This window comes from Hydra vulgaris, chromosome 09 (genome assembly GCF_038396675.1).
Source record: "Hydra vulgaris chromosome 09, alternate assembly HydraT2T_AEP".
NCBI lineage: Eukaryota > Metazoa > Cnidaria > Hydrozoa > Anthoathecata > Hydridae > Hydra > Hydra vulgaris.
In genome coordinates, this window is record NC_088928.1 from 50,482,791 (window position 1) to 50,496,502 (window position 13,712).

Consider the following 13,712-nt stretch of genomic DNA (forward strand, 5'->3'; position numbering starts at 1 on the left):
GATTTATCACAGTTTGCGAAAAACTGACATAACCTGTTCTTCCTTTGTACCCTTCAAATGGAAATCCCCACTCACTTGTAATTTTTAATTTGTAAACAAAACTATTTTTTTCTTCAACACTTAATATCTTGAGTCGACCTGCTGTTTATGATCATTTTTCATTTTATAGTTGCAATTTAGAGTGAAAATTGAAAATTTTAAATTTCTTTGCAGCGTCAGAAAGAGTGAGTGTTTTGCTTGCAATGGTGGAAGTTATTATTTAATTATTAAACCAGTGTGATTGCTGATGTCGCAAAGAAGTGAACCTTGAAATATAATTTGATAAGTTATATTTCAAAGTATAACTTAATTATTTAGCCAAAGAAATATGTCTTTTTAGCAGTAAAACGAAAGTCTTTGTCATTTACCAAGTTTCGAGTGCGCCGTTTTAATGTCCGTCCAACAGTTAAATAGAACGGTTGAGTGAGTTTGAATATTCAAATCTAAGGTTGGATCCGTTCATTATTTACTTCATAGATTGGTCATAAAAGCAGATAAAAATTATAATCCGTATTGCATTGCAAGTGTGCAAGTGTGACTAATTTAGCCGGTTTGCTCAATAATTGTTTATATTCAGGCCTTTCTTTAACAACTCTCTTAAGCAAAGTTTTATTACGTTTTCGTGTACATAAAATTTATTTTGACATTTATTTAAAACATTGAACAACTTTTCATAAAATATATCATAAACTAAAAAGAACTTGATTTCATAAGGTATTTAGGATATGAATTTTCGGATAATTCAGACATAAAAAATTTCAAATCTTATAAATTAGTAACATAAAGATTACCTCGAGTTTTATTTCGAGGTTAATTTTTTTCCTTTTTACCTTTCAGCAAGTTTAATTTATCATGCAGAGCATTATTTAAGCTTTGGTCCTATATTTGTAAGCCAACTTACAAGTTCTTTTTATGTTGAGTTTTTTCTTCTAAATCAGTAATTTAAGTTTTATGAGAAATGACGTTGCCGGCTTCGCGAAGCTAAACTCAACTTAAGAAACTTTAAATCTATTTCAGTGGATTTAAAAAGTTAATGAAATAAAGAAATTTATAGTAAAAGTATTACAAAGGTATTTGGCGTAGCATGAAACAAAAAGTTTAAAGTCAAAAAAACAAAAAATCGTATTTTTTGTTTGAAACTGTCGTCTCTTTTCCAACAAAAAAAAGCCTTCATTAGTTTTACGAGTTATGGCTAGATTAGTTTTAAGGCAAGAATTTAATTTTAGCAAATTTGCCAATCTTAAATAGGATAGAATGGGACAGTAAAATTAACGAATATTCATTAAAATGATGTCAACTTTTATAAAGGTTTGGTACACTTTATTTAAGCGCCTAGTTTCAAAATCTTGTGCTATTTACATGAGATATGAACTTTATTTTTAGTGATGCTAACTTGAAAGCCTTTTGCTATTGTATATATTTAAGATCATTTTAAGATAAGAACAATCGATGTTCTTCTCTTGTTACTTCAAAATAAAGAATAGCTTCGTCAAGTAAAAACACGATACCTCGTTTAAAAAAACTGCTTAATGCCTGCTGTTCTTATGTCAAGGAACTTTCTGGTATTTTCCTTTATAAAATAAAGTTATATCAGGATCTTATATTTGCTTACATTGGATTAAAAACTCTAGTAAAATTTATATACTTTTTATCCAAATTTGTCTTGAAAAAATTAGAGATTGTTTTGATTTTTTCCTTAGAATTACGTCAAAGCTGATCGTAATCCTGCTGATATTGTATCCCGTGGAATTAGCGTTGAAAATTTAATTAATAATCAGTTATGGTTCAATGGACTCAAAGTTCTGTATACTACAGAGGTTTAGCATTCTTATGATAGAAATTTGATTTAATTGACCCACTAGATGAAGCAAAACATTATTTATAAGTAATGACTCATTTATAGATTTAAAATAACTTTTTAAAATACTTATTCTTTGTTAAATACAAACTATATGTTGTTTAACAAACAAAATACAAACGAGATGTTATTTAACAGCATATATTTTTTGATTTGTTACATGCTTAAAAGAAAATGCAAACAAGATATATTTATTGAACAATTTATATTAAAATTTAAAACAATTAAAAATCAATTTGTTTTACAGAATTAATTATTTTAGATTGTTATATATCTTAAAAACAACGATGTAAAACAACTTTAAATTAATTAAAACTGAATTTAAAATTCATAAAAGTTTGTTAGTGAGTTTTTAAAAGTTTAACTCTAAAATAAAACTGGTATATTGAATTTAGTTAGGGAATTATACACTTGTGCATACACTTTATACGTGCATACACTTTATACATTCAGTTTTAATTTCTAATTCAATAGCTTTAGCATATATTCTAGGGTAGTATAGAATTTCCAGTAAGTTTGGTGAGCTTTGCTAAATTATAACCGACAACGGATCGTGTTTTACAGTTGATGAAACACGAACACGTGTATTATTAAAAAACAATTTTATAGCACTTCAATGTATAAGTTACCTAAGGTACTTGTCTGTTAAAAAAACAACATATTTTTGAATCGTCCGATTAATTAACTGTGTTTACTTGAAAAAAATAAATGTGATAAAACTAAAACTGTTTTTTTGTAAATAGAAGATGTATCACTGTTCTAATAAATTTTAATCTAATCTAATCTAACAACTGGTTTGAGAACTCTGTTATAAATATGTTACTAGCTGTTTGCATTTTTGTTTTCTGTCGGCTTTTCTTTATGCTATCTTTCTAACCTGACTACTTCTATCTTTCATTCTAACATATCTTCGTTCTTCCATAACTCACTTTAATCTTGGCCGTAAAGCGGTTAAGACGCTCCTTCTTGGGGGGCTGAACTTGTCTTTGCGTGCCTTGGTATGGTGGTCTCTGTATGGCAACTAGCCGGAGGAGAATAAACCACAATACCGAACCATTGAGTGAAACAAGGTTCGGTAGCAAAACTAATGCTTCAGAACAAACTTTTTTATTGGTTTAGTTTAAGTCATATAAAATGAAGGGGGTGGGTAATAGGGGAAGGAAGGATTCGCGGCCCCCCTCCTTCATTTAATTCCTAAAATCGCCTCTAGGCGTCGGCTTTAACTTCAACATATACTTAGTTGCTGAATCATTTTTACCGTTATAAAAATACCGCTGGGTTATTTATATATTTGGATAAAGCAACGATTTACTTTCAGGTTGATCAAACATGGACTTCTTCAGAAAACAAACAACATACAAACAGATATATCGAAATACTTTAAAAAACAAAAAAATAAAAACATCAAATAGTAAAAAAAAAAACAGCTTTAGCTAAACCAAATAAAAACGATATCACTAGTTTATAAACAAAATTTTAAAATTTTGTTTTGAATTTACACAGAAATTTTTAGCAAAAGGTTTACACAAATTTTTTTACAATAATTAATGTTTTTTACATTTACGCAATACTTTTTAATAGATAGACTATTACACTTACCAAATAGCTCAAAGATTTCAATCAGCATATTAAAAAAAGAATTTGCAAACTTAAATAGCTTAGCAATCTTTTAAACATTTAAATAAAAAATCAATTATAGCTAAGCTTTATGCATTAGTAAAACTCAAACTTTATAAGAACAAGGATAAACTCAAAATTTAATGAGAAAGAATACATTTATTTTGCAATATAAATACATGTTTGTTTCTCCTAAGTCTTGCAAGTTCTGTTTACCTTAGTTACAAAAGAATTATTTGTATATTAATACATTTTCCAGATTTTTCTAAAAAAAGTTGTTCCCATAAATAGGTCATTAAAATATAAAACAAAAATATTAGGCTATTAAGGAGTTTTCTTTGGTAAAGTAAAATTTTGAATGAAATACTAGGTTAGATGTTTATGATTAGTCTTGTAACTGGTACATCATCTTGCGTTGTTAATTTTTTTATTAACAACACAAAATAATACAGTATGATTGATACCTATGATTATACATAATTATAACACAAAATAATACAGTATAATTAATACCTATGATTGCATATCTTTTGTTGAAGTAATGTTTGCTTGTTTTCAACCATTAAATAAATGGAGTTGTCAACTAACACTTACAGGACATAATCTTTTTGTGTAAATGTGTTGTGTTTGTTAGATAACTGTTTATCATACCTAATATTTTCTAAATTCAAAACTTTATTTTGAATTGAGAAAATATTAGTTATGATATATTAATTTGGGGGCTTGTTGGTAATTAACAGCTTGTAATTGAGTTAGACTTGTTTAGGTACCTTTGCCTGTTAAATACAAACTTTAAATTTAGAATACTTTTCAGAATTTTGAAAATTAAGTTATACGTGATATTCTTTCTTTTAAAAGCAAATAATTTTTTTTCATAAATGTTATATAGTAATTTAAAAAAAGTGTTTTATTGTCTTACTCCGTCATTTTGGAAGGAAAGTTTGATCAACGTAAATGGTATGCTTGTCTATACCACATAAACCTAAAAAAATATCTTACTGCCCTAATATTTTTTGCAACCCAAACATTTCTTACTACCCAATTTTTTTAACCAATATTTTTTACAGTTATCCTTTTTTTTTTAAAGAAAAAAGCTTGATTAGTTTATGCAAACATGTCTTTTTTTTATTTATCTTAAGTTCAATCTTTGCTGAATCTTAGTAGAACTTTTTCTGAAAATAGCCTCATATTTCTGAAACTAGCTCATAGCCTCATTTTTCAGAAACCTCATATTCTTCAGGAGCCAGACACTTCCTATGTATCTAACTACTTTTAAGTTTTTTCAAATAAGTTTTTTCATTCAGGTAATGATATTCCCTTTCCCTTTACAAAGCTTCTGTTTTAGGAAGTAGCCAATTATATAAGACAATGTTTTTATAAAATGATTACACATTTATTTGGTTTTCAAATTTTTAAAACCCAAAAAGAAATATCAAAAAAGTTCAAAAGCGTTAATTATATTTCATAAAAAAGTTAAAAGGTTTAGAAAAAATTTTTAAAAAAGACTTAGAATGAGTTTTTAATTACTTTTAAATTTCGTGATTTAGCCTCAAGTATATCATTTGTCCACAAAATACTCTAAACATTGCACATAAGAGCAATAACATTATAAACAGCCATTATCCAATATAATTAACATTCCTGAAATTTCACTGAGTAAATTTACTGATACGTGATTCTTTATTAGCAAAAACATTTTTCATAAATACAGCTTCCTTCTCTTTGCTCTTTTTAGTTAATTCAAAACGAATGACCCTAACCCTAACCCTAACCCTAACCCTTACGAAACTTAATATATACGATACTAATATGTCAAATTCTCTTATATTATAGTTGCTAAATATGTAAGCTAAATATAATAATATAATATAATAATAAATATAATAATATATAATAAATATAATAATATATATTGTAATATAAGGCTACAGCCTTATTGCAATTTTTAACATTTTATTTTAAATGATTGACAAGCAAGTTTTCTTCAACTTACTCAAATAGTTCATCTTGCGGAGTAGGTGTTTTGTTAAACACACAGTAGCCATTAAAAATAGTTTTAGAGAAGACGAAATCAATAAATTAAATTACAACTCACAAACGTATTAACATGCAATTACAATAACCTGTGCAAAAAAATTATTTTAAATATTCGAACTTCTAGTTTACTTCAATCAGTTAAGTAATGAACCGGCAAATATATATATATATATATATATATATATATATATATATATATATATATATATATATATATATATATATATATATATACATATAAAAATTAGTAAAAACACTTATCTAATTTTTGATTTATTCAACACTGTGTTTCACCATCAGTTGGCTCATCAGGAAGAAATATTCTTCCTGAGGAACCTACTATCTTCAACACAGTGTTTAAGAAATCAAAAATTAGATAAGTTTTTTTACTAATTTATTATTGCTCTGTTTTTTTAGAACATTGAGAACTCTGTTTGTAGAATACACTAACATAATTTATATGTATATATATATATATATATATATATATATATATATATATATATATATATATATATATATATATATATATATATATATATATATATATATAGCTATATATATATCATTGCCTACTTACTTATTTTGAAAAATACATTTAATATATATATATATATATAAATACATATAAAAATTAGGAAAAACACTTATCTAATTTTTGAGTTATTCAAAACTGTGTTTCACCATCATTTGGCTCATCAGGAAGAAATATTCTTCCTGAGGAACCTACTGATGGTGAAACACAGTGTTGAAGAAATCAAAAATTAGATAAGTGTTTTTACTAATTTATTATTGCTCTGTTTTTTTAGAACATCGAGAACTCTGTTTGTAGAATACACTAACATATTTTATATGTGTGTATATATATATATATATATATATATATATATATATATATATATATATATATATATATATATATATATATATATATATATATATATATATATATATATATATATATCTATCTATATATATAAATTTCAGTCCCGATCTATTTTGATTTATGTGAAAACCATCTGCTTCTTCAAAAACTACTTCAAGTTCTCATTCAAAAACTCGGAATGTTAAATATTACAAGTTTTCGGCGCTTAACCTTGAAAAAAGATGTTATAACTTTTTTTAACTATGTTGAAAAAAAAACGTATCAAGTTACTAATTTAAAGTATGAAATATTTAGCCGATATAATTTTTATACTTATATAATAAATCAAGTATTTATTTAATCATTAGAGTTTCTCTATAAACAGGTGTGCTTGTTTTATTTCTCAAATTAAATTATAGTTTTCAATTTGAATAATGCGGCGTTAAATGATTACGAAAATTTATTTACAAAACAAATTAACAAAATTGAATAGATCAGTATTAAGCAAGATAATTTTTTAAATTCTCATGAAATAAACATTAAATATATTTAATCAACAACAGCTTTTATTAAATGGAGGATAAACTTAGTTAATGTTTGTTAATTAGATTCATCCCCCATTTCAATTAGAAAGTATCAACAAGATACGTTTATCAATAAATAATGACTAATGTTTTCCTGTTAAAACAAATAGTTGAAACAATGATTAGAGTGTTCTTTTAGTTTGTTTTGTCAAGGGTTAAAATATTCGTCTCTTTAATAAATTTAAACATTCTAATAAAACAACTTTAATATTTACAAGAATTTTATTTAAAGTAAACTATTCACAAAACCTTAAGAACAACGACAAACACAAGAATCTTAGAGTGTCAAGAAAAGGAATTTTTTACCTCAAGGCGTAAGGTGCCTTTTTTATAAATAAATGTGTGTATGTGTGTGTGTGTGTGTGTGTGTGTGTGTGTGTGTGTGTGTGTGTGTGTGTGTGTGTGTGTGTGTAAAAGAGAGAGAGAGCGAGGTTGTGTATAAAATTATATTTGAAAATTACTATTCGTTTGTTGTTGTTTTTTTAATTATAACATTGTAGATATTTAGGTACTTTGCACAAAAATGTTTTATAACCAAATTTTGGAAAAGGAATAATATTTAAAAAAAACAAAAACTTTTAAGTGTTATTACGCACGTAATATAATTTATATATAGATTTTTTTTTTTGGATTAATGGATAAATGTGCGTGAACAAAGATCCATAGCAACGACTAACTTTTTAAGTTATATAACTTGGGTTATCTGCTTACGTCCTCACAGGATGAAAAAAATGATAATGCAATTTAATTTTTACCAAAAAAAATTTTTATTATATATATGATGGAAGTAATAGTACTTTATTGATTACATATAGTATTGTCGGTATATTTAGGTAATTTTATATTTATTAATTATAAATGAGTATTTCGCAATCAAATAAATGCCTTAAAAACGTTTAACAACTGTCCAAAAGTTGTAACTTTGTAATGCCGCTACATATTTTTCAGCATAAGGCTTTGTACATTTGGTGACAAGCACAACCAATTTTTTGACATAAAGTTTTTTACAACTGGGAACAATATACACATTGCAGTTTGTCATAAAACGAAATTTTTACAGTAAAGAATTTGAAAAATACAAATTTGCTATGAATAAATCATAGTTTATAATTAATAATATAGTTATGATTAAGGCCGGCGCTAGAGTGTTTGGCACCTTAGACAAACCTGTCGCACTCCAGCTAGCACACATACGTTAGTAAAACGTTAGAACAATGTTGCGAATTACGTTAGCACAATATCAGTAGCCGACGTTGTTTTTATATTATTTTGGTTAGGGGTCGTCGATAAATTACGTCACGCAGGTTTTAACATTTTTGACCCCCTCTTCCCCTTCCCTCCTTCCTCCCTCCTTCCTCCTCCTTAAATAAGTTAATTAGTTAGTACTTTTCAGTCTGTTTAATTTTTTTTTTCACCCTAATGTTTTATTTTATTAATGTTATTTTTTCACCCCAATAATTCTATGTAAAGTTGTATAAATTAACATTGCTATCCTAAACATAATACCAAATTTAAAAATCTAATACCTGCAAAACATTAATAACACATGCAAAATATTATATATATATATATAACATATAATAAATGATAATATATTATACATACAAACATATTAATTTATAAACACAATTTTCTTTCATCTAGCGGTGTAAGCGCGGTCAAGCGGATAGCCGGAGGGCTAGTAAATTGATGGTACAAGTTCGCTTCTCGATATCGAAATTTTTTTTTTTTTTAGTTAGTGCAAAAAAATTGTTTTTTTGTTGCTGCACACTTTTGAGCACCAACTAAATAAAATTCTGCACTTGAGCCATATAAATTCAAAGCGCAGAACGTGCACTGCACATACAGCCGTAACAGACCGTTAATAGGCTGTAACTACTCCGTTAACGGAGCGTACACATCGACTAAGTAAGATTTAGGCGTAGTCGATTTTACAATCAACGTGAAGATTTAGTGCGGCCGTGGCGCAGTGGTTAGAGCGCTTGCTTTATAAGCAGGAGATCCAGGTTAGAAACGAGCTCTGGACATATTTTCACGTCACGGTAAGAAAGGACGTGAACTTCCTGATTTAATGAACATCCGCGATACTCTGTGACAAGACCGTTAAGACTTCTTGGGGCACCTTTATGGACGACCTCTGACAAAATGCAACGTCGACAACAACAAGATTCAATGTTGGCACAATGTTGTATTTTATGTTAGGGAAGTGAAATTTTACGTTGATTCATTCATTTTTTACGTGTTTATATATATATATATATATATATATATATATATATATATATATATATATATATATATATATATACATATATATATACATATACATATATATATATATATACATATATATATATACATATACATATATATATACATATATATATATATATATATATATATAATATATATATATATATATATATATATATATATATATATATATATATATATATATATATATATATATAAATTATGTTAGTGTATTCTACAAACAGAGTACTCAATGTTCTAAAAGAACAGAGCAATAATAAATTAGTAAAAACACTTATCTAATTTTTGATTACTTCAACACTGTGTTTCACCATTAGTAGGTTCTTCCTGATGAACCTACTGATGGTGAAACACAGTGTTGAAGTAATCAAAAATTAGATAAGTGTTTTTACTAATTTATATACATATATATATATATATATATATATATATATATATATATATATATATATATATATATATATATATATATATATATATATATATATATATATATATATATATATATATATATATATATATATATATATATATATATATATATATATATATATATAGTTAGGACACAATATCTTCGATTATTTTTTAATATAAGGTTTAGTACATCCTGTAACACTTTACACTTTGCAACTCGTTTCAAAAAGCATTTCAGTCAATGCTAATTCTTTGTTGCAATTCCTCAATACTCAAGCAATGTTTCATTAATTCTTGGCAAGTTATACTCTGCACACTTCGAACATCATAAAAAAATAAAACAAAGAACTAAATATTGCATCAAAGTTAATCTTTCTTCAACCAATTGTATTGCCGTTTCAAAAAGAAAAAAAAAGTTGATTTTAAACTTGTCGTTTCTTAAATAGACTTTTTATATCCTTCGTTTGTCAACTTCCAGGTTCGAAACGAGCTCTGGATAAATTTTCGCGTCACGGTAAGGAAGGAGGCGTGAACTTCCTGGTTAAATGCACTTCCGCGGTGTTCTGTGACAAGACCGTAAGGACTTCTTGGGGCACTTAAAAAAAAAAAAAAAAAAAAAAAAAAAAAAAAAAAAACTTTATTCTTTCTTTTAATAGGTATTGATTTAGGTTTGAAAAATGCTGTCAACTCTAAATTGACAGCAATTCAAGCTGCATTTATCAGTTTTTTTTTCAAGATTATTTTTATTAAAATTTGTTGAAAAAAGTGCAATTTTAATTAAAATATTACAAATTTTATTGTAAATTGCACTCTCAAAAATTTTTGAAAATTCAGAAAGTACTAATTTAGGTCAATAGGCATTATGGTGATCATTATTTTGTAAATAAAATATTACTTGACCAACTTTAGCGCTTCCGTAAAAATTGTTTCTAATGTTTTTTTTGTTTAAAACAACTTTAATACTAGAAATAGCATTTATTTTTGGTAACCATAATTGTTATTAATAAGAAAAAATTATTGTTAAAATTGCTATCATGGGTGATTTTCGAGATTTGACTGATAACATGTATTGCAAGCGAGCAGTACATGTGCTCAGTCATGACACTACTTATGTTGGTTTATATTGAACTAAGAAAATTTTTTTTGTGTGCAATGCTCGTAACTGAAAAAAGTGACGTTAAGTCATACGTTTGAAAAGGTAATAATAAATATTCGTGCATAATATTTATGTATAATATTATATATTATAATACTTTATATAACTTAAAATAATATATGTTATATATTATATGTTATATATTATATGTCATATATTATAAGTTATATATTATATGTTATATATTATATATTATTTGATTCAAATTTTTTTGAATACTAGAAAAAGTTGTAATAAGTATACGAGTATATTATTTTATTCTTTTAAAACTTCTTTAACTTTTTTTTTGAATATATTTAATCAAATAATTTAAACATCTTTAATCAAATATTTTGAAAACATAAAAAAACTTAAAAATAAATTGCATAATTTCAGCTCTCATTGATAATGTTTAAAAATCTGTTGGTGTTTAAAATTATTTCAAAAAACATAAAGACGAAGCTTTTTTTACACAAGGTAACGTGCAAAAGAATTACAACAACACCTATATTTACTGTACATATATACAATATAACGATATTGAATAGATAAGTATTATATAAGATAATTTTTTGAATTCTCATGAAGTGTATTTACTAAATAAGCATTAAATATATTTATTTAACAACAGCTTTTATTAAATAGACGATAAACTTAATTAATATTTATTAATTAGGTTCATCCCCCATTTCAATTAGAAAGTTTCAATTTTAACTTTAGAAAGTATCAAAAAAATACATTTATCAATAAATAATGACTAAAGTTACCCTGTTAAAAAAAATGGTTTAAAATTTTTTTAGAGTATTCATTTAGTTTGTTTTGTCAAGGGTTAAAATATTCGTCTCTGTAATACCTTTAAGCATTCTAATAAAGCAGCTTTAATATTTACAAGAATTTTATCAAAAGTAAACTATTCGCAAAAAGTTTAAGTTTTAACCAAGAAAAACACAAGAATCTTAGAGTGTCAAGAAAAAGCATTTTTTAAACTTATTAACACAAATCATTATTTCATTTGGCAAAGATATAGTTTACACTGCAAAACAGTTTGCACACACAAACACACACACACACACACACACACACACACACACACACACACACACACACACACACATATATATATATATATTTGTAAATTATCAAAACAAAACACTTATCTTACCTTTTCATCTTCTGCCAATGTCTCCATAAAGCTGTTGTTTTTTACTTAATGATTGCTGTGTTTTTTGAGAACATTAAATACTCCTTTTGTAGAATATATTAACATATTTGATATATACACATGTTTTTTTTTTTTTTTGAATTATTAGATAAATATGTTTAAATAAGTATCTATAGCAACAACTTTATTATTTTATTATTATATAATGGAAGTAGTTGTCCTTTTTTGATTATGTATAGTATTTTGATTATGTATAGGTATTACGTATGGAAAAAAAAAAGGAAAAAAGTAGATAATTAGTCCAAAAATTTTCCTTTTTTTATTATAAGTTATCAAAAAGTTTGTGTGTATATGTATATATATATATATATATATATATATATATATATATATATATATATATATATAAATAGATAGATAGATAGATATATATATAAATAGATAGATAAATATATAGATAAGTAGATAAATAAATAGATAGATATGTGATGTATTACCACAAGCTCTTGTCAAATTTGTGATGTTATTGATGACAGCTCTCTCTGCTAGAAAATTCTCAATAACACCAAGTAAACAAGAAAGAGATTTTAAAGCTTCAACTTGACTTTCACTTGTTTTTTCACTTATTAATGAAATTATTAACTACTTTACTAAAAACATACGTTTCATATAGTTAATTAATAGTTTTTAAAAATACCGCTCAAAAGAAAACGCAACAAATTTTAGCAATAACTCATTGCATTATGTAAAAATAAGTAGCAGTGACAAATAACACAGGTCAACAAAAAAAAAATTTTTTTCTGGTTCCGAGCAAACAATTTGTTTTTTGTATTGCATTTCTCATTTTGATTTCAAATATGCAACTCATTTTTTACCACCACGTCAAGTTGTAAAGATATTTGGGTTCAGATCTTTAGTATTTGGGGTAAAGTCCCTAATATTGTCAAAAAAAAAGTTGTTCAAAAGTATGTCAACCTGGGTCTCAAAAAAAGTGTCTTTTCATAAAGATTTTAGAAAACATAAAAATTTTTCGGCAAAAAAGTTTCAGCAATAATACAAAAAGTACTTATTTTTATTACAAACAAATAACATCTTCTAAGAAAATACGCTTCTTTTGAGACCCAGGTTGACATACTTTTGAACAACTTTTTTTTCGACAACATTTATCGACAACTTTACCCCAAATACTAAAGATTTGAACCCAAATATCTTTACAACTTGACGTGATAGTAAAAAATGAGTTGCACATTCGAAATCAAAATAAGAAATGCTACATAAAAAACAAATTGTTTTCTTGACACCAGAAAAAAATTTTGTTTTTGTTGACCTGTGTAACCTTTGAGAACACACCCATTTTTGATTAATTCCATCAATATGTAATTGTAGTTTTATTTATGGAAATAGTTAGAAAATGGAACTATTTCTTTTCTTTTAATTGTTGCTATGGAAATTATGGCTTGAGAATAGCCTTTTACAGTCAAAGTTACACAGCTTTTTAGCAAGACTTTCTCTTACATCAGACAATGACACCTTGTCAGCAATGGAGAAAAGAACTGTTCTCTGGTCATGATACCAAGGGTATTATTCTATAACTTTAATACAACAGCGAGTAAAACTATCAACTGCTTCAAGAAGATTACATTTCTCGAAAACCTTTTTTTAGTGCAGTAGCCTGGGTTATTCAACACCCATCACAAATTCTAATTACTCTTTTAAGCTGGGGATTA

General features: G+C 25.8%; 1 long non-coding RNA gene across 1 annotated transcript in view; it reads left to right on the plus strand.

Annotated features, from left to right (window-relative positions):
- The first annotated feature begins 7,711 nt into the window (after positions 1–7,711).
- The window catches only part of LOC136085124 (uncharacterized), a 35,477-nt gene continuing 29,476 nt past the window's right edge, over positions 7,712–13,712 (plus strand). Inside the window, exon 1 of the long non-coding RNA XR_010641100.1 lies at positions 7,712–7,833. This is a non-coding gene — a long non-coding RNA (uncharacterized LOC136085124). The remainder of the gene's footprint in view (positions 7,834–13,712) is intronic.